General features: G+C 44.0%; 1 protein-coding gene across 3 annotated transcripts in view; it reads left to right on the forward strand.

The window, feature by feature from the left end:
• Positions 1-18,904, forward strand: part of Apba2 (amyloid beta precursor protein binding family A member 2) — a 279,036-nt gene that overhangs the window by 114,873 nt on the left and 145,259 nt on the right. For all 3 annotated transcript variants that reach the window (XM_004658137.3, XM_004658136.3, XM_045144913.1), the window contains exon 2: positions 5,113-5,164. The gene's annotated coding sequence lies outside the window, so the exon portion shown is untranslated. The remainder of the gene's footprint in view (positions 1-5,112; positions 5,165-18,904) is intronic.

Below are 18,904 nucleotides of genomic sequence, written 5' to 3' on the forward strand. Positions count from 1 at the left end.
CTCAAACCAGGGCTATGAGTCAGACAGATCACTTTAGGAGTAGTGTCCTGATCTTGTGGGGAGATTCATTTCCAGACTGAAGATTTAAAAAGTTTAGGAAATTGTTCCAAAAACGGTTGTGGAGTGCAGGAAGAAGATCAGGCTCAGGCATTGATTTCTGAGAGAGGGAGAGAAGGAGGGAGAGGGATGCGTGTGTGCATGTTATGTGAGTGCAGGGGTACATTGCCATTGTGCATGTGCAGAGGTCAGAGAACAACTTTGGCTTCCTTCTTGTTTGATTGGCCAGGCTAGCTGACCAGTGAGCTTCTGGTGATTTTCTTGCCGCCCTCTCTTCTAGCTGTAGGTACATTGGGATTACAGATACCTGCCATTGCCTGGCTTCACATGGGGTTTCAGGGATTTAAAGCCAGGCATTCATGCTTAAGTGGCTTTATCCACTGAGCCTTCTCTCCAGCCCTCTGGCATTGCTCCTCTCCTCTCCTCTCTCTCCTCTCCTCTTCTGTCCTCTCCTGTCCTCTCCTCTTTTCTTCTCTCTTTTCTTCCCCTCCTCACTCCTCTCCTCCCTTTTCCTCCTTTCCATATCCTCTTTCTTCCTTCTCCACTGTCTTCTCCTTTCCTCCCCTCAGCTCCCTCTGCTTTCTTTACTTTCTTCTAAAGGCAGGGTCTTATTCTAACCCAAGCAGGCCTGGAACTCGCAGTGCTGAGTGATGATGAATAGGCATGGGTTCCCATTTCTGGCTAATCACAAATGACTAAGAGAGGCTGGGCTTTGCTTTCTAGGGCATGAGAAGGGATAGAGGGCTATATTTTGCAGTTTTAAGAAAAGCTGGACCACAACTGTGAAGAGAAGCCCACTTATCCAAGTGAGGCAAGGGCTAGCATCATGTGTTGCTTCCTGTACCCTTTATAGCCATGGTAAGAGCTGAAATGTGTCTGGCTGGATGGTGGCTCAGTTAGCTGGAGAAATGGCCGAGGAGACCCCTTCCTCCAAGGCCTTTCTAGGTCTCATGACCTTGTAGGGCATGTCTTCAAGGTAACTATCTCTCTGGAGACATGGGTCATCCAGATAAGACTCCCACTTTTGCCAGCAAAGGGTCCTGGAAAGGGTGGGCAGAGTGCTTCTGCCTAGGGAAGAAAATTAGTATGTTTCTCTGGAGAAATTGCTAAGTGGTACTGGGACCAAGTGGTAGATGATCTTGCATTTGAATTAAGATATTGCCGGGAAATAAGAAAATAAACATGAAAAGAATGCAAATAAATCACATCACAGTGGACGGGATCCCAGAGCCCTAACTTCTCTACCATCCACCAGGATGGTTGTGTGATGCTTATAAATAGACACTTAAAACCCTGTTCTAAATTGAGTTCAGATGTGGACCTGTTTCCTCCTATGGAAACGTGTTTGCATAAGGTATAGCATACTGCCATTGTTCCCAAGTGGCTTGACAATTCTGTGCCTTCTTTGGGAATCCATGTGGAGCAGGCAGGGCATGAGTAGGTACAGATGAAAAAGACTTTTCCCTTTTTGAGGACTCAGACTCAGGAGAGGTAAAGCGAGAGCTGTGGCAGTTGCAGTTCCCTCCAGGGCAGGAGGCAGTGGGCAAGTCTCCCAGAGAAGTGAGTCCCTGCCCAAATTCTGGGATTCGGAGAAGCCTGGCTAGGAGCAGAGAGAGAAGCTGAGTAAGGGTCTCCACTGGCCCGTGGTGGATTGGGTCATTGCCAGATGGGCCAGAATGGGGGGTGAGACACAGTGTGCTCAAGGGAGGATCCTAGCCTGTGAAGTGGGCTAAACATTCCCAGCCACCCTTCTGGATCACAGCTGTGCAGAGTGTGGGTGCCTGGTCCCTGGATAGGACAGGGCCTATCTTTCTTAATGGATAAGTCCATTTTTCTGTTATGCTAATTAAACACCTAAAGCTGGGTACTTTTGAATAAGACTTATTTTGACTCATGGTCATGGTGGTCTTTCAAGATGAGTTTGTCAAAGAAATGACAGTATCCAGGATTATCTGCACAGCTTCTACTGTATAGTGGGCATGGGAATGTAATCGTTCAAGTGGTTTGTGTCAGGGAGCATGCCTGAGTGACTGGGAAGGGTTGATGGACATTTTGCTGGCAGAGTCCTGAGGTGATACAGGGCAACACTAGTGTATTCAGGCCTCTGTGGAGTATTCAGGCCTTTATGCCGCCCCCCCCCCAACTTTTCACAAAATAAAGCCACTGGTATGCAGTAATGATGGTTTCCCAAGATGACATCATTTTATCCTGATCACTTCCTAGAGCTACCTCTAAGCCTCATAGTTGGATTAAATTTCCTCCCCTTCATATTTCACAATGGGCACCAACCTCCACCAGAACTCTTGAGGGGATAGCACTGACTGGCCTGTAGTCATAGAGCTTTCTTATAACTGAGTGAGGAGCTGAGACTCTTTCTCTTGACTTGCAGTGAAGTAAGCAATTTTCTCACTGGGATGTAAATTTTATTTCATGTACTAACCCAGAAATTAATTACTTTTGGAGGTTCCCAGGTGATCAGCTTTGGCTTTGAAAAGGAATACTACTTGAAGTGAATGTGGCCCCAGGTGGTATTCTGGGGGCGTTTCATTTCATTTTCCCAACTGCCTTTCCAGTAGTTCTTGTTTTCTTTCCTAAATATTATTTATTTATTTATTTAAAAGAGACAGAGAAAGAGGGAGAGAGAATGGGCATGTTAGGGCCTCCAGCCACTGCAAATGAACTCCAGGCAAGTGTGCCACCTTGTGCATCTGCTTACATAGGTCCTGGGGAATTGAACTTGGGTCCTTTGGCTTTGCATGCAGGTGCCTTAACTGCTAAGCCATCTCTCCAGCCCATTATTTTCTTTCATTTTTCAAATGTGTGTGTGTGTGTGTGTGTGTGTGTGTGTGTTTGTGTGTGTGTACATGCATGTGCATCTGCACATGAAAGTGGAGTTGAGGGCAACCTTTGGTGTTTGTTCCTCAGGTATTACCACCTTTTGGTCTAGAACTCACTAAGTAGGCTAGCCTGGCTGGCCTACGAGCCCCAGAGATCTACCTGTTTCTGTCTCCACAGCACTAGGATCACAAGCGCACCCATATTACCACATCTACATTTCTTTTGTATGGATTCTAGGAATCAAATTCAGATCCTCATGTTTGCCTGTGTAGCAAGCATTTGACTAACTGAACTATCTCCCTAATTGTAGTAGTTCTTATTTTCTTTTTTCATTTCGGGGGGTGGGAGGGGAGGGAAGGAGAGGGAGAGGAGAAAATTGGTGCGCTAGGGCCTCAGCCACTGCACTTCAACACCAGACCCTTGCGCCACCTAGTGGGCATGTGACCTTGCACTTGCCTCACCTTTGTGCATCTGGCTTACCATGGGATCTGGAGAGTCAAAAATGGGTTATTAGGCTTCACAGACAAGTGCCTTAACCACTAAGCCATGTTGTCAGCCCTTATTTTTCTATTTCCTATGTGATGAAATTGTGATGGGTGTTGTGAATGACTATTGTGGATGCTCATACAGGAAGCCAGTGGCCCTCAGTGACTGCATTTTGGTAAGTGGGTGTGTGGTTTCTGTATCGTGTCTACTTAGGTGTGACAAAGACACCTTTTTTCTGAGGGCCAGAATCTATGAGGCACTGATCTGTCATTCACATATGCACCAGCCTATAGGGAAGGAACTGGACAGCCATGTGTTGGGACTCCTGCATCCTGGGGTGGGGCAAACACCTTACAGTTCTGCGGCTTCCTTAATAACCTTTAATGGGATGTCTGGTCATTTGTATCTTGATGAGAGGCATCTGCATTGGGCCAGGTTGGGGTGGAGGAAGTTTCTTAATTCTGGGAGAGATCCTTGGCCAGGAAGGTCTATCCAGAGAATTGAAAACAACTATATGGCTTTGTTGGAAAAGTGACAACACCAAGTCTGGCCTACTTTGTGATGAAGTGGAAGCCATTGTGTGCCAGTGGTAAGACCTGTTCTGCCCCTTTCCCACCAGTGAATGAAGTCATAGACTGTGACGTTAGACCCCGGCCCAGCTCAGAGATGAATTGACCACCCATAACAGCTGCTTATGGAAGTCTTTACCCTGTGTTGCCCAACTGAAAGGCCCTGGGGAGGAGGTTGCCATTGATGTCATTTAAAAAGGAACAAGGGGCCAGATGTGGTGGCACATATCTTTAATCCCAGCACTTGGGAGGCAGAGGTCGGAGGATTGCTATGAGTTCCAGGCCACCCTGAGGCTATATGGTGAATTCCAAGTCAGCCTGAACTAGAGTGAGATCCTACTTTGAAAAACTGAAACAAAGGGGGCGGGGAAAAGGAACAAGGGAAACCTTTGTAACTTTGAAAGGCTTCAGCCTCAGTAGAGGGAGAAGATTTGGATGTGATGTGATATATAGGTCAGATGACCACTCCCCACCTGGAGTTCTACCCCAGCTTTCTGCCCCTTGATTTTCTGTTGTTCTCCTTGAGGAATTTCTGATCCAACCAGAGATGTGGCCTTGAATTCCCTGGGGTTATTGGCCTTCCCCTTTAGCTTTTGTTTGCAAACCACGCTCTATTTGAGGGAAGTCGGAGACCTGGTGGTGTCTTTCCAGTTCTCATATGAATCCATCATGGCCAGGATGGAGGCAGGCAGAGACCCTGGACAGAGGAAGTGAGGGGACTCCTTTCTCTTCTATTCACTCTCCATTCTCCTCTCACCCTCACATGGACACCAGCCTCCTATGAAAGTATCACAGAAGATCAGTTCTGCAAACTGCTGGGTCAAGCTTTGTTGTGGGACATACATATTCATGAGATCTTTGAGGAGCTTCATTAATATGCAGACCGTCTTTCCTTCTAGAATAGTACACAAGCCATCATTATTTGCCCAACACTTTTTTTTTCTTAAGGTAATGATTATGTGATGAAATAGCTAAAGAAACATTTTAATTATTTGTTTAGGGTAATTTCTGTCCATCTCATTAGAAATATAATTTGTTCACTTTTGCAGGTAACTCAAAACCCTCACTCATTTAGATTTTTATACTTGAAGCAGCTCTGTATAAGCACCGGTATCATTTCTGAGCCCTAATTAATTTCCTGTTTCCTTTTGCTTTATTCCAGGAAGATTGTATCACCCGGAAGTCTCAGCACATTACAAAGGCACTTGTTTCTGGTAAGGACAGACACAATGTCTTCCATGGGGCATGATGGTCTTGTGTGGAATAAAGTGCTCTTGCTAGTGGTGATGTTTTGCTTCTGACATGTGGGAGCTGAGATAGCCACAGTAAAGGGGCAGTCTACAGCAGGTGGATCTGGGCCATTGCCATGGCTAGCTTTCCAGGGCAGTGTGCCTTCATAGTTCAGTGTCCACCTGAACACAAGTGACCACTGGCCACTTAGACTGTCACTGAGGGCTCTCCCCACCATCCCATGACAACAGAGATACACACAAAAGTTGCCCCTGTCCCCTCGTTCTGGTGTTTTAGTAAACCCTTGTTCTCACTGGCCCAGTGTGTGTGTTTATTTGTGTGATTCTAGTGGACAGTCCCACTGACCTTGAAGGTGAGTATCAGTAACAGATATCACTCAGACCCAGCACAAACAACTGCCACAGGTTGAGCATCCGTGGTCTGAAAACCTGACATCCCAAATCATGTCAGCTTTTTGGCCAGTGAAAGAGCCCCTCCAAACAAAAAAGACCAAAACAAAATACAGGAATAACAATCACAAAAAGCAAAAGAAGTCTTTGCAAACATTCCTAAGTTCTAAAAACTATGAAACCAGAAGCAGTTCTGTCCCAAGCATTGTAGATAAGGGATATTTGACTATAGTCTGTCTACTTTGAGAGGTCAGCCATCGGGAAATGCCAGGAAGCCAAGCAGAAGAAATTGGACTTGGATCAGAAAGAGGCATCTTTAGCCTGCTAGGGGCAAAGGTGGCCCCTGGTTCCTATTGTCCTGTGCTGGAAGCTATGTCACAGTCCTGATCACACTCATGGTGAGAACTCAGCTTGTCCTTGTGCTGTGGGACCTGTAGGACAGAGCCTGGGGCCAGCCATGCACTCGTCCAGTTTGGAGGGGTGGGTACTGAACTAAAGGTGCCCTGGCTCTTTTTTTCTGGACCACAGCCACATCCAGAGGCATGGTTGTAGGGAAATTGGTACCTTAGTTGGAGTGGGTTGGAGGACAGAGGTGCAGGTTGTTAGAAGTGACAAGGCCAAGCTGGGCACAGTCTCTGTGTCCTGATGCCCAGAGACAGCATAAGATTCCGACCCTCTCCTTGGATTCTTCTGGATTCATGGGAAGGAGTAATCAATGATGGAGCAGCCACCCACTGTCACTCATAGGGAAGTGGTGGCTTTGGAAAGCCCAAGGAAGAGAAAAACATGGGGTGCCCCAGGTGAAGACTTTACTAGTTCTGAGCATGAAAAGAAAAGCTTACCAGGCCAAAGATGAGATTCTGGAGGCCAAGACTCTGAAGTACCATTTTGCTTTCCTCTGGGTAGCAGAAGCTTACAGGTCTTACTGTTTGAAGCCTGTTAAGCAGTATCTTTTTGTCAAGCAGGGAGGCTTTATCTATTTCACTCTTTCTGCATATGCACATATGTTTGTGTGTGCGTGTGTCAGAGAGAGGAGGGTCAGTAGGAGAGAAAGAGGAGAGTGTGAGGGAGAAAGAACAGGCATGTATGTGCTACAGTGCTTGTTTAAAGGTCAGAGGACAACTTTTGGGCATTGGCCCCCATCTTCCACCTTGTTTGAGGCAGGGTTTCTCATTCATAGTTCTGTTCGCCAGGCTGGCTGTTTTGTGAGCTTCTGCTGGGTCCTCTTATCTCTGCTTCCTTGCCATAGGTATGTGGGGATTTATGTGGGTTCTAGGGATCTGAACTCAGGTGCTCAGACTGTACAGCAAGTGTTTTATCCACTGAGCCATCTCCAGCCCTATTTTACTTTCTTATTTAATAAATATTAAAATATATATATATTTGATGTATTTATTTGAGAGAAAGAGGGAGAGAGAGAGAGAGTGTGAGAGTGAAAGAGAGAGAGAGCATGCCAGGGCCTCCAGCAACTGCAAATGAACTCCAGACACATTGTGCCCCCTTTTACATCTGGCTGACATGGGTCCTAGGGAATTGAGCCTGGGTCCTTTGGCTTTGGCTTTGGCAGGCAGACACCTTAATCACTAAGCCATCTCTTCAGCCCCTATTTTACTTTCTAATCCAGCATCTCTTTTTTTCTGAGTGGCCACTTATGCCTATGTTGTCTACAGACAGGAATCCTCATGCATCAAACTTGGGGTGTTCTTGTCACATATGTCCTGGATGGATTCTATGGTAGCTTTTGGCTGTGGCATATTCTATGGAATTTGTAAAATAAAACAGTCAGCTCCTTTCTGGGAAGACAGCGGGTGAGGCTTCTCAGTTGTGAATTGCAATGGGTGTTGACTGAGGATTTTCTGAACTTTTCTCAGTTGTCAGTTTTTACTTTGTGGACTTACTTTTTTCTTTCCACAGACCTTTTCTGTCTCATTTATTTTTTGTTTAGAGTACACATGCACTTTGGCTGTAACTTCATTAGATGCATCAAGTTCTGTCAGCTTTGAACATCCTAGAGCATTTGGGGGCAATCTCACTTAAGAGGAAGCAGCCTTACAATGGTGGTGAAGTCCTGATCTTCTGGGAGCCTGTGGACAAGCGGCCAGCCCTGTCCATCCTCCCTGTATGAACTGTGTTCTTTCCTTGTTGGCTTCTTAATGTTTTCCTTAATGGACTCAGGGGTTGTTGCAGTCTGATGGAACCATGGGTCAGTTCAATTTATACCTCCAAAGTCTAAGGGATTTTTTTTCTGCTTCTGCGCCTAGAAAACCCTGCTGGAGTTTTTATGTATTCTGAAATACTAATAGAGGATCAAAATTAGCTGCAATAGACCAGGCACTGTGCTTGCCTCCTGACTGCTCTCCTCCAGCTGCAGTGAAATTGGTCCATCGCATCACTGAGTGTGCTCATCACAATTCTCTATAGCTTCCCTGCAGAAAAGCATATTCCTCCTTGGAAAGAAAAGTGGCAATGAAATGGATATTTTTAAATGCCAGTTATACCAGAATGAATCTCTGCTAGGAAACCCACAGAGAAAAGAAAAGGCATGGGCTTATTTATTTATTTTTTACTGCAAATGGAACCAGTTTGTATCTTCATCATGCAGATGTGTGCAGCTGGTGTCTTTTGGGAGAAAAATTTCATGACTGTGCTTCCACTTAAAGGAAAAGTTTGGCATCTTGTTTTTTCTAGAATAATCACATTCTTTCTTTGTGCATGTTGTGTGTGTGTGTGAATGTTTGTATATGTATGGGCATGCAAACATGCCTAAGTGTGTAAACATATGTGTGTAGGGGTGCGCGCATATATGTGGAAGCTGGAGATTGATCTTGAGTATTGATTCCATCATTTTCACTAAACTCAACTCACTCATGTGTCATCACTCCCCACATTTTATATGGGCGGTAGTGATACACACATAGGTCCTTATGCTTGGACGACAAGCACCTTTGATCCATCTTTCCAACACCTATAATAATTAGGCTATATGCCTCATTCTTTTATGTATGCATTCTATTGTCTCTTGGTCTATAAACTGTATGAAGAGTAAGATGTATAAGTTCAGGGATTATCCTACAGGGATTTTTTTTTAAGTATTTTTTTTTAATTTTTTATTTATTTATTTGAGAGCAACAGACACAGAGAGAAAGACAGATAGAGGGAGAGAGAGAGAATGGGCGCGCCAGGGCTTCCAGCCTCTGCAAACGAACTCCAGATGCGTGCGCCCCCTTGTGCATCTGGCTAACGTGGGACCTGGGGAACCGAGCCTTGAACCAGGGTCCTTAGGCTTCACAGGCAAGCGCTTAACCGCTAAGCCATCTCTCCAGCCCCTCCTACAGGGATTTTTAAAAGATGAATAATAAACTGTAGTTTAAATTGTGGCAAGACTCAGAATATATAAGAACTGAGGTGATGTCGCATTGAGGAAAATAACTGTGTGATGTAATGTCAGCATGCTCCTGCCCCAGCACAGATACATACAATATGGTGTAAAATCCAGCCAAAATTGTTTTTGAAAGAGAACATAGAGAGCTGAAGCATGAAAGGACGATGGTGCAAGTCCAGGGCAGAGGATTCCTGATGTAGAGCTGCAGTGATAATTCAAAGTATGATATTTGTGTGGAGAGAGGCGCAGGCGACACAGCCAGCATGGTCTTTCAGGAGGCTTCATATGCATGGGAGCCTGGAAGGGGGCAAAGGTGTGCTATGGACCAGGTGGGAAATGATGCCGTTTATAGCCACTTGCCCCAGTGCTGTGACACAATATATAAAACAAACAACTTGAAGGGGAAACAGTTCATTTTAAGTCACGGTTTCAGAGGTTTCTGTCCACCATGGAGGGTGTCACGTGAAAGTTTCCCTAGAAGATGTGGACACACATCTGTTAACTCCAGATAGGGCTCAGACAATGGACCGAAGCACTGCTATACCAAAATCCAGTTTTGGTGAACCAATGAATGTCTTGGGGTTACTTACAGGAGCATGGGTGACTCAAAGGCAGCTGCACCACTGCAGAGTCCCACCTTATCCTGGATGGCCACCTCATAGAAGTGGCATCATGGAGTCCTTCTTCTAAAAGATCACTTGAAGCTCAGAGGAGGGCAGGTTAGAATAATCACTGGAATCCCTCGTGAGGACGTTGTAAGTCCCCTTTCTCCAATGCTTAGGGAGTGTCAGTAGCTCCATCACCATAGACCTGGTATCACAGTACTGTTATGCTACAAAGTTGCCATGGCTACCAGTCCAAAGCATAAAAAAGTCCAAAGTAAAGTACTTCAAAATGGCATTGTGCAATGCCTGGAGGAAAAGTACGTGGTGCTGTACAGCAATTCACATCACGGTGTCCACAGAGCAGAGAAAGGAACAGGGTCCCTGGTATAACTAACCGTGGTGAATTAGTTCTTTCAGCTACACTCTACTTCCTGAAGTTTCTACCACTTCCCAAAATAGCACCACTAGCTGGAGGCCAAGCATGCAACACACAAGCGTATGGGAAACATTTCTTATTCAAACCATGGCATACAGAACAACTGATTAGCCATGTAGCAAAAGGTAAGATGTATACACAACATAAATACCCATATAACTAAAGAAATACATCTGAAGACCAAAAGGTTAAGGTACATAGAAGATATTTTTGTATGCTTTCAAGGTAGGAAAGGTCCCTTTCTCTCAGTTTCTCTCTCTCTCCCTTGACCAATTACATAAAAATTGGTATTAACAACTTCCTTCCATAGAATTTACTCTATGGGATTTGTTTTTCTTTTGTCCTACATAAGAAACTTTCAAATCAATAAAAGACAACACAGTTAAGCAATGGGCAACTTGTATGCAGAAGAAGCCAATGTGGCTGATGGACAAGTGATAATCGTCCTACTTGGGGAACTGCAGCGAGACCCTGAGAGACCATTTCACACTCATACACACTGGAAAATTAGCAAGTCTAGTAAACTAAAGGTTAGCAAGAATGTGAAACTGAGTTAGGGGACCTTTCATGTCTTACTTATTGAGGCAAATTGGTCAAAATCCCCCAGAGAAAAAATGCACAATATATAATAAGGATGAAATGTGAATTCTCCATGATCCAGCCATTTCATTTATAGATTTATGAGAGATAGATAGAGATAGAGAGAATGGGAATGGGCACACCAGGGCCTCTAGCCACTGCAAATAAATACCAGACACATGTCCTACCTAATGCATCTGGCTTTATGTGGGTACTTGGGAATTGAACCTGGATCCTTAAGCCTTGTAGGCAAGCACCTTAATCACTGAATTATCTGTTTAGCATGGATATGTGTGCTTCTGCAGGCCATGAAATGGATTCAGTAGTAAAGATTTTCATAGAAAAGCAGTACCAATAATATTTATCGTAGGATTTATTGATCTATCAATCTGTTGTCATTGTATCTTTAGATTTATCTGCCATTTGTGTATCACATGATATTACATGTATTCTATATCTCATCTCATGTCATATAGCATTAGCTCATGCAACTATGGAGAAGTCCAATGATGAGTTATTTATAGTCTAGAGACCCAGCAAAGTCAGTGGTGAGCTTGAGAGCTGATGGTGCAGGTTCCAGTCCAAACCTGGAAACCTCAGAGCCAGGAGAATGTTCACATTGATTTCCAGGCAAGCACAGAGCATATTCAATCTTCTGCTACCTCTCTGTTGTATTCAGGTTTTCCATGGATTGATGGAGGACCACACACTTGGGGAGGGCCACCTGCTTTACCTGATTCACCAATTCAAATACAGATTTCTTCCTGAAATACCCTCAGAGATATAGCCAGAGACTAATCCCCAGTCAGGTTTTCTGGGCTCCCTGAAGCCCAGTCAAATTGACACACAAAATAACTATGAGCACTAAAAATAATGAGAGATTAGAACAGAATAGAAGATACCAGTGTCCATTCCACATACTAAATGGTGTGTTGCTTGTGATGTGGGGCCAGTGGTCTGGATAGAGTTGGAGAAGGGTAAGGGTGATAACAATGGTTAAGCCAGAATGCTGTGCGTTAATGGATCTTGGCCTCATTGTTTTCTACATTTTCTTCTGTGCATTTCGGAGAGTTGATGAAATAAGAGTTTGTGAGAAAACTACATATGAGAACCCCTCTCCACTGTGCTTGTGCTTGTATGTCCTGATGACTGGGCCACCTTGTTCCTGTGGCTGACTTCCTGATCTTCTTTTCCTTTTTCTTTTTTTTTTTAAATAGATTTTTATTTATTTATTTATTTGAGAGCGACAGACACAGAGAGAAAGACAGGTAGAGGGAGAGAGAGAATGGGCGCACTAGAGCTTCCAGCCCCTGCAAACGAACTCCAGATGCGTGCGCCCCTTTGTGCATCTGGCTAATGTGGGATCCGAGCCTCGAACCAGGGTCCTTAGGCTTCACAGGCAAGCGCTTAACCGCTAAGCCATCTCTTCAGCCCCTGATCTTATTTTTCAACAAATGACTTTGCATTTGTTTCTTATTTTGCAGTGGTTAGATTTTTCTCCATGAGCCAGGCTTTACTGGTTGACCTGGCTCTGTCTTTTAGCACTGCATTTATAACAGCTGCCTCTTCTGGCCCTGTGTGGCTGATGTATCTGCTATGGACTTCTCCTCATCTTGAAGATCAAGACTCAGGGGTCCCCTGTTCAAGTTTTCCTGCCTGGCTGCTGATGTTTGTGTGGATTTGTATGACTGCTTGCTTTATGTCCTTAGTCAAATGACTCTAGTGTCCTAGAAGTGTGGGATCAACACTGATTCTAGTGTCCTAGATGCTCTAGAAGTGTGGGCTCAGTAATGACTCTAGTGTCTTAGATTCTCTAGAAGTGCAGGGTCAGTACTTAACTCTAGTTTCTTAGATGCTTTAGAAGTATGGGGTCAGTATTGACTCCAGTGTCTTAGATGCTCTAGAAGTGCAAGGGTCAGTACTTAACGCTAGTTTCTTAGATGGTCTAGAAGTGCAGGGTCAGTACTTAACTCTAGTTTCTTAGATACTCTAGAAGTGCAGGGTCAGTACTTAACTCTAGTTTCTTAGATGCTCTAGATGTGCAAGGTCAGTATTTAACTCTAGTTTCTTAGATGCTCTAGAAGTGTGGGGTCAGTACTGACTCTAGTGTCTTAGATGCTCTAGAAGTGCAGGGTCAGTAATTACTCTAGTTTCTTAGATGCTCTGGAAGTGTAGGGTCAGTACTGACTCTAGCATCTTAGATGACCTAGAAGTGCGGGGTCAGTACTGACTCTAGTGTCTTAGATGCTCTGGAAGTGCGGGGTCAGTACTGACTCTAGTGTCTTGGATGCTCTGGAAGTACGGGGTCAGTACTGACTCTAGTGTCTAGATGCTCTGGAAGTGGGGGGTCAGTACTGACTCTAGTGTCTTAGATGCTCTGGAAGTGCAGGGTCAGTACTGACTCTAGTGTCTTAGATGCTCTAGAAGTGTGGGGTAGTGCTGACTCTAGTGTCTTAGATGCTGTAGAAGTGCAGGGTCAGTACTGACTCTAGGGTCTTAGATGCTGTAGAAGTGCAGGGTCAGTACTGTCTCTAGTGTCTTAAATGCTCTAGAAGTGCAGGGTCAGTACTGACTCTAGTTTCTTAGATGCTCTAGAAGTGCGGGGTCAGTACTGACTCTAGTTTCTTAGATGCTCTAGAAGTGCGGGGTCAGTACTAACTCTAGTGTCTTAGATGCTCTGGAAGTGCAGAGTCAGTACTTACTCTAGTTTCTTTGATGCTCTAGAAGTGCAGAGTCAGTACTGACTATAGTTTCTTCAATATCCAGAAGTGATTTGGGTATAGGTTGGTTCTAAGAATAAAGCTCACAGTGGCTGGTGGCACACAGCCTGCAGCAGCTTCCTGATATTGTTAATTTCCTTCTTTGGGGGAGGCATAAAGAGGACTTGCTACTCACCATGATTATGTTCTGAATTTTCAGACTCAGAGTGTTTTCTGGTAGTTGAAAGCCTTTACTCTGACATCTGACTTTTTTTAAAGTCACCTTAAAAAAGAAAGTAATTCAACACCCCCTTTAAAAAGAAGAAAATATGTTAAGAACATAACAGGGGAACTGATGCTAGACTAAGTCCAACGTAATTAATGTGATTAATTGAAGGAAGTCAGCCATTTTGGCATAACAATTTTTTATTAATGATACTCAGATATACCTAATTATGTCCAATTTTAATTAATGTCAGCAGTGTGCAAGCGGGCATTCCCAAACTGTGTTCTGTGGAGTCCCACTAGAGACAGTACTGAAAATAGTATTCCATACTCAAACTTGGCAGGAAATGCTTCTTGTACTGCTCCCTCTTGGACAGTCCCAGAGAGCCATGTGAAATAAAGGCCTTGAAACGTTTTATGTGAAATGCTATTTAATCCAATTAAACCTATCTTTTTTTTCAAGCTTACTTTTTCCATGGATGCTGCTAGTCACTCATGGAATTGTAAAGTTGTACCACTGCTGTGCTTGGACCAGTTGATAAGTAACAGACTTTTGTGGAAATGCTTGTTTAGTGTTCCCCAGCTGCCTGTGGGGTCTTCTGTATCTCAGTAGAGTGCGCTGCAAAGAATCTCATTTCCAGACAGCTTAGGGCTGCCTTGGCTGCCTTTGCTTGGGAAAATCATTTAATCTCCTTCAGTTAGTTTGTGTATCTGCAGAGTACACTGTGATGCCATACTAATCTGTCAAGGTCAGCCTTGGTACTCCGAAATGTCCCCTTCACCCTGGCCTGTGGGAGGATTCCTGGAAACTCTGACAAAGAACCCTTATTTACAAAAAATGCCACAACACACCCTGTTCCATGTCCTAACCTCAGGTGGTCAGGCAGCCCAGGCTGCAGGGAAGGATGCCTGATCATTTCTTGACCCTCATGTTGGACTTGCTGCATGGGCTTCTTGTTTGATTTTTATTCTTTCTTTATTTAAAAGTGGGCATTTTTGGAATCAGCTAATAGAAGGTTTGAGAAGGAGTACCCAACCTTTGTGCCGAGCAACAGCCATGGCAGGAAAGGAAATGATGCTCTGGCAGCTCCACAGCCTTGATGTGAAGATGACGCAGAGGGGAGAGTGTAAGGTTCAGGAGTGACCAAGACCACGGAGAGCACTCTGAGGCAAAGGTGGAAGCTTTTGTTCAGGGAAAACACGAGCTGCCAGGACTGACTCTCAAGAGCAGAGCCGTCAGCTTGGGATTACAGATGGTGGGCTTTATAGGCTCTTTAGTTGGGGGAAGATGAGGAAGGGAAGGAATTTTTTTGGGGGGCAATAAATCTCTGTTCTTTACATTAGCCATAGGGTGAGACCAGAAGTGACCCCGTGAGAGATAAAGGGGCAGTAAATCTAGACTTGGAGCCTTGTTAGGCAGGGGAGGAATAATGGCTGGGCCATTTCTTGAGGAATGTGGATGATTCACCTCTCTGTAGCCCTCCTGATGTCCTTGGTGACTTCATTTTGTCCTGATGTGACAAAGAGGATAGCCAAGCATAGGTTGTTCAGGAGAGAATGGAGTTTGCTCTTTCAACCCCAAGACAAAGCACACTTTGTTGGGGATGGGAGTAGACAGACAGAAAGGTGGAGAATTCCAGGCAAACGGAAGCACAGAAAATATCGCCCCTTCCATTCACAGATTTGATTTCAGTTACCATGGTCAACTGCCATTTGAAAATAGTAATATTTATCTTGACTATCACAAGAAAGAGAGACAACATCCAGCATAGCTTTCATTGCAGTATGCTGTTGAAATTGTTACATTTATTACTTACTGTGCATGGTTTGTAAATTAAAGTTTATCAAGGATATGTAGGGTTTAGTAACATCTGTGATTTGAGGAATCTACTGGAAGTCTTGGAATGTAGCCCCCATACATAGAGGGTCTCCTGTGTAGGTGAATGAAGTGTGGAAGAAGTGAGAATGTGGAGCATCCTGAGGAATGGAATTGGTTTGGTGAAGTAGACAGAGGGTGAGGTACAACAGGTGGTGGAAGTCAGGTTTTCCTATTTGTATGTCCATGGAGAAGGCCTATTGGGTTTTCATGTGAGAGCTGATAGGATAGGGTAGGGCATTGGATTCCTTAGGTGACTATGGAAGGTAAGGGTGGAATGAGGGCCTGTGTACCAGAGGATCTTCCTGGGGTCACTGGGTGAGATGACATGGCCTGCACAAAGGTTAGTGGTGTGGTGAGAATAAGGGCAAAGAGGGCAATGCTGAGGAAGAAATGTTGGCCCAGCCATATAGTCAGTGCAGACAAGTGGATGGTCAGTGGGCACATGGGCCAAGGAGCATTGTGGTTAGGGACTTGGGGGAGCATGGGGTGTTCAAACTTCTTTTTTGAAGATTCAGTCATTGCTTCTGCTGAAACAAACTGGCAAAATGCAGACTAGTAGAAGAAGCAGAAAACTTACTCATGCATTTGTGCACAGGAGCTGAGGACACATAACTCCACAGGGGCCAGGTGGCTGAGGTTTAAATTTTCACTGTGTGAGGGGGTAAGGAGTGAGGGCTGGGGCACTCTAGGAGGGCAGTGAATTATTTTTAGGGGAGAGGATGAACCTGGGTAGCAGACAGTGGCTTGAGACAAGATTCCTCTGGCTCTGGGTGTGATGTTTGGTGGTCACTCTTCCTGTGGATATGGGTTTGACCTTCCTTGGCTGATGAAGTTTCTCTGAGAAGATTAGAAGGCAGCTTGCTCCTCTGGAAGGTCTGCTTTACAAAGCTAAGGGAACTTCCTTCCCTTCCTGGCATTTGTTGTTCCCAGGTTGAGAACTAAAGTGGTATATTTCAGAGGCTTGTTTGCTGAGAGATGGATAGAAGGAAGGTTTACACACCCACCCTTGGTCCTGGTGGGAAGATTGGTACCTGAAGAGTATGGCTAACAAGTCAGACAGAAATGAGGCTGGGGATTCTATAGACTGATGGTGGTTTTCAGATCAGGTAGGAAACCAGGTTTAGGACTTTTTTCTCTGAGTACTGGTTAAGAAGAAGACAAAGGATGGAAGCAAGAGGGACTTCACAAGCACACAGAGTGAGGTGAGCCTCAGTGCTGATGCAGGACTTGTCATTTGCTGGAGCGCCCAATAGAGAAGGACAGTATAGGCATCTCCAGGTGTAGTTGCCTTCTCTTTGCAAGGTGGGAGCCAAGTTTGTGGTAGGGAGAAAGGAATCTCCATGTGGAAATAGATCCAGCACCCATGTGGACGTTTTGGGCAGAGGCCTTCAGGAATGGCCAGTGCACTTTGAAGTGTGGATTTGACACATCTCAATTAGATTTGGAAAGGAGAGCTTGAAGATGAGCTCTAGTGCTATCTTGAACGAGGAGACACTGGTATGTCAGTGGTTTCTCAAATTAAGGCCAAGGAAGACAAAGCAGAATGCTGTTTGTTAGGCGAAACTGGACATTGATATTGCCTGAGAGACTTATCAATTGCTAAAGAAAGAAAACTATCTTCTATTTGTGACAACATGCAATTTTACCTTAGGAAATCCACTGGGTTTGGGGACAATTACTATATCAGCTATAATTTCTTCTCTTGCTAAATTTCTGGAGGGTAGGGGAATGGAGTTCAAACTAGATAGAGGTCACAGCATTCCAGTTGTACCTGGGTCATTGCTCTGGGTGTGACCTAGTGAAGCCAAGGATTCTTTTATGCTCTGAAAGCAACTATTTGTTCATTTCTCTGAGAGGTTCTCTCTCTGGCTTGGGTGCCCTGTTGGGAGGGCACCTCATTTTGTGCTAGCTTCATGCCCTTGGCTAATTCAGTGGTAGGAGCACTATAGTACCCATCCCTCAACCCATGATTTCACTTTCTGTAGTTTCAGTAAATGTGGTCAGCTTCCATCAGAAAATGTTACATGGAAAGTTCCAAAAATATTTTTGTTTTATAGTGCACACCACCATTCATTAGTCATTTAGTAGCTATCTTGGTTATCTGACTGACTATTGAGGTATCAGTATGGCAACTCCTGAATTTAAGTAATCCTCCTGAAAATTAAAAAAAAAAAAAAAAAACCTTTAATTGACATACATTTGTACTTACTTCTGGGCTACAATGTTATAATGCAATAGATGTGTGCCATGTATAATGACCAAAGAAGAGAGGTTAGCATTTCCATCTCCTCAAATATCCCATTTCCATGGGTTGAGGATTATCAAACTCTTCTTTTGTTATTTTGAAATGCCTACTCAACTGTTGCAGATTACAGTTACCCCACTGTGCTGCAGAACATTAGAATAACTTCCTTCCCTCTAACTGTATTTTGATACCCATTATCCACCCTCCTGGTATTCTTTCTCTTCCTTAACCTTCCCAGCTTCTCATGATTTCTATTCTACTCAGTCCTTCTCTGAAATCAGTTTCCTTTGAGCTTCCCTTAATGACTTATTTTAATTACTACTGGTCCAAGTTTCAGAAGTACTGATACTGACATGCCAAGAGTCTGTGATGCACTCACTTTCAGCGGAAACGTAAGAGCTTTCCTCTTAGGAAGGCAGAAACAAGCAATGTTGAAGCTGCTAAAATCTACCTACAGTAAAAGGTTTTGAGATAAGGAGGGAGGGAAGGAGAGAGAAAAGGCGGGAAGGAGAGAATACACACACAGTAGTTATTGTTATAACTATTCTGTATTATTATTGTTCTTGATTTTTGTCTTCTTATGATTCTGGAGATTGATCCCAGAGCCTTGTGTACTTAGGCAAGTTAGGTTCTACCATGAGCTGTTACCTTAGTTTTTTTTTAAAAAATATTATATTTAAAATATTTTATCTCTTTTAGAGAGAGAGAGCATGGCCATACCTGGTTTTTTTGCATGGTTGCTGGGGTTGAACTCAGGCTCTCACACTTGTGTGGCAAGTACTCTTATTCACTGAGTTATCTCCCTCACCCCTTAAATTGAACTTTATAATAGGTATGCACATTTGGGAGAAAGCCTAGTATCCATAGTCAAGACTTCCTAACGACATTCTGGTCAATAACAGACCACATATACAGCTGCGACAAGAGGCCAGGTTGAGTGAATGACCTGTTCCATCTCTGATGTTTTTATAATAATGAATTACATAGTGATTCATTTCTCAGAGAAAATTTCCATCAGTAAGTGGAACATACTTATATAGATTTGGTGTTGTTTGTGGTTTTGGGTATACACTGAAGATCTTGGAATATTTCTTCTGAGGATAAATGAAAAACTACTTGTGACAGTTAATGTTAATTGTTAGCTTGGCTAGATCTAGAATTATCTGAAGGTGTGTCTGTGAAAATGTGTGGTTTAACACGCACAACTTTTTAAGAAGTTTGAATATGAGTAATTGGCTTACAATGTGGTAAGTTCTGGGAAAGC

This window comes from Jaculus jaculus, chromosome 3 (genome assembly GCF_020740685.1).
Source record: "Jaculus jaculus isolate mJacJac1 chromosome 3, mJacJac1.mat.Y.cur, whole genome shotgun sequence".
Classification (NCBI taxonomy): domain Eukaryota; kingdom Metazoa; phylum Chordata; class Mammalia; order Rodentia; family Dipodidae; genus Jaculus; species Jaculus jaculus.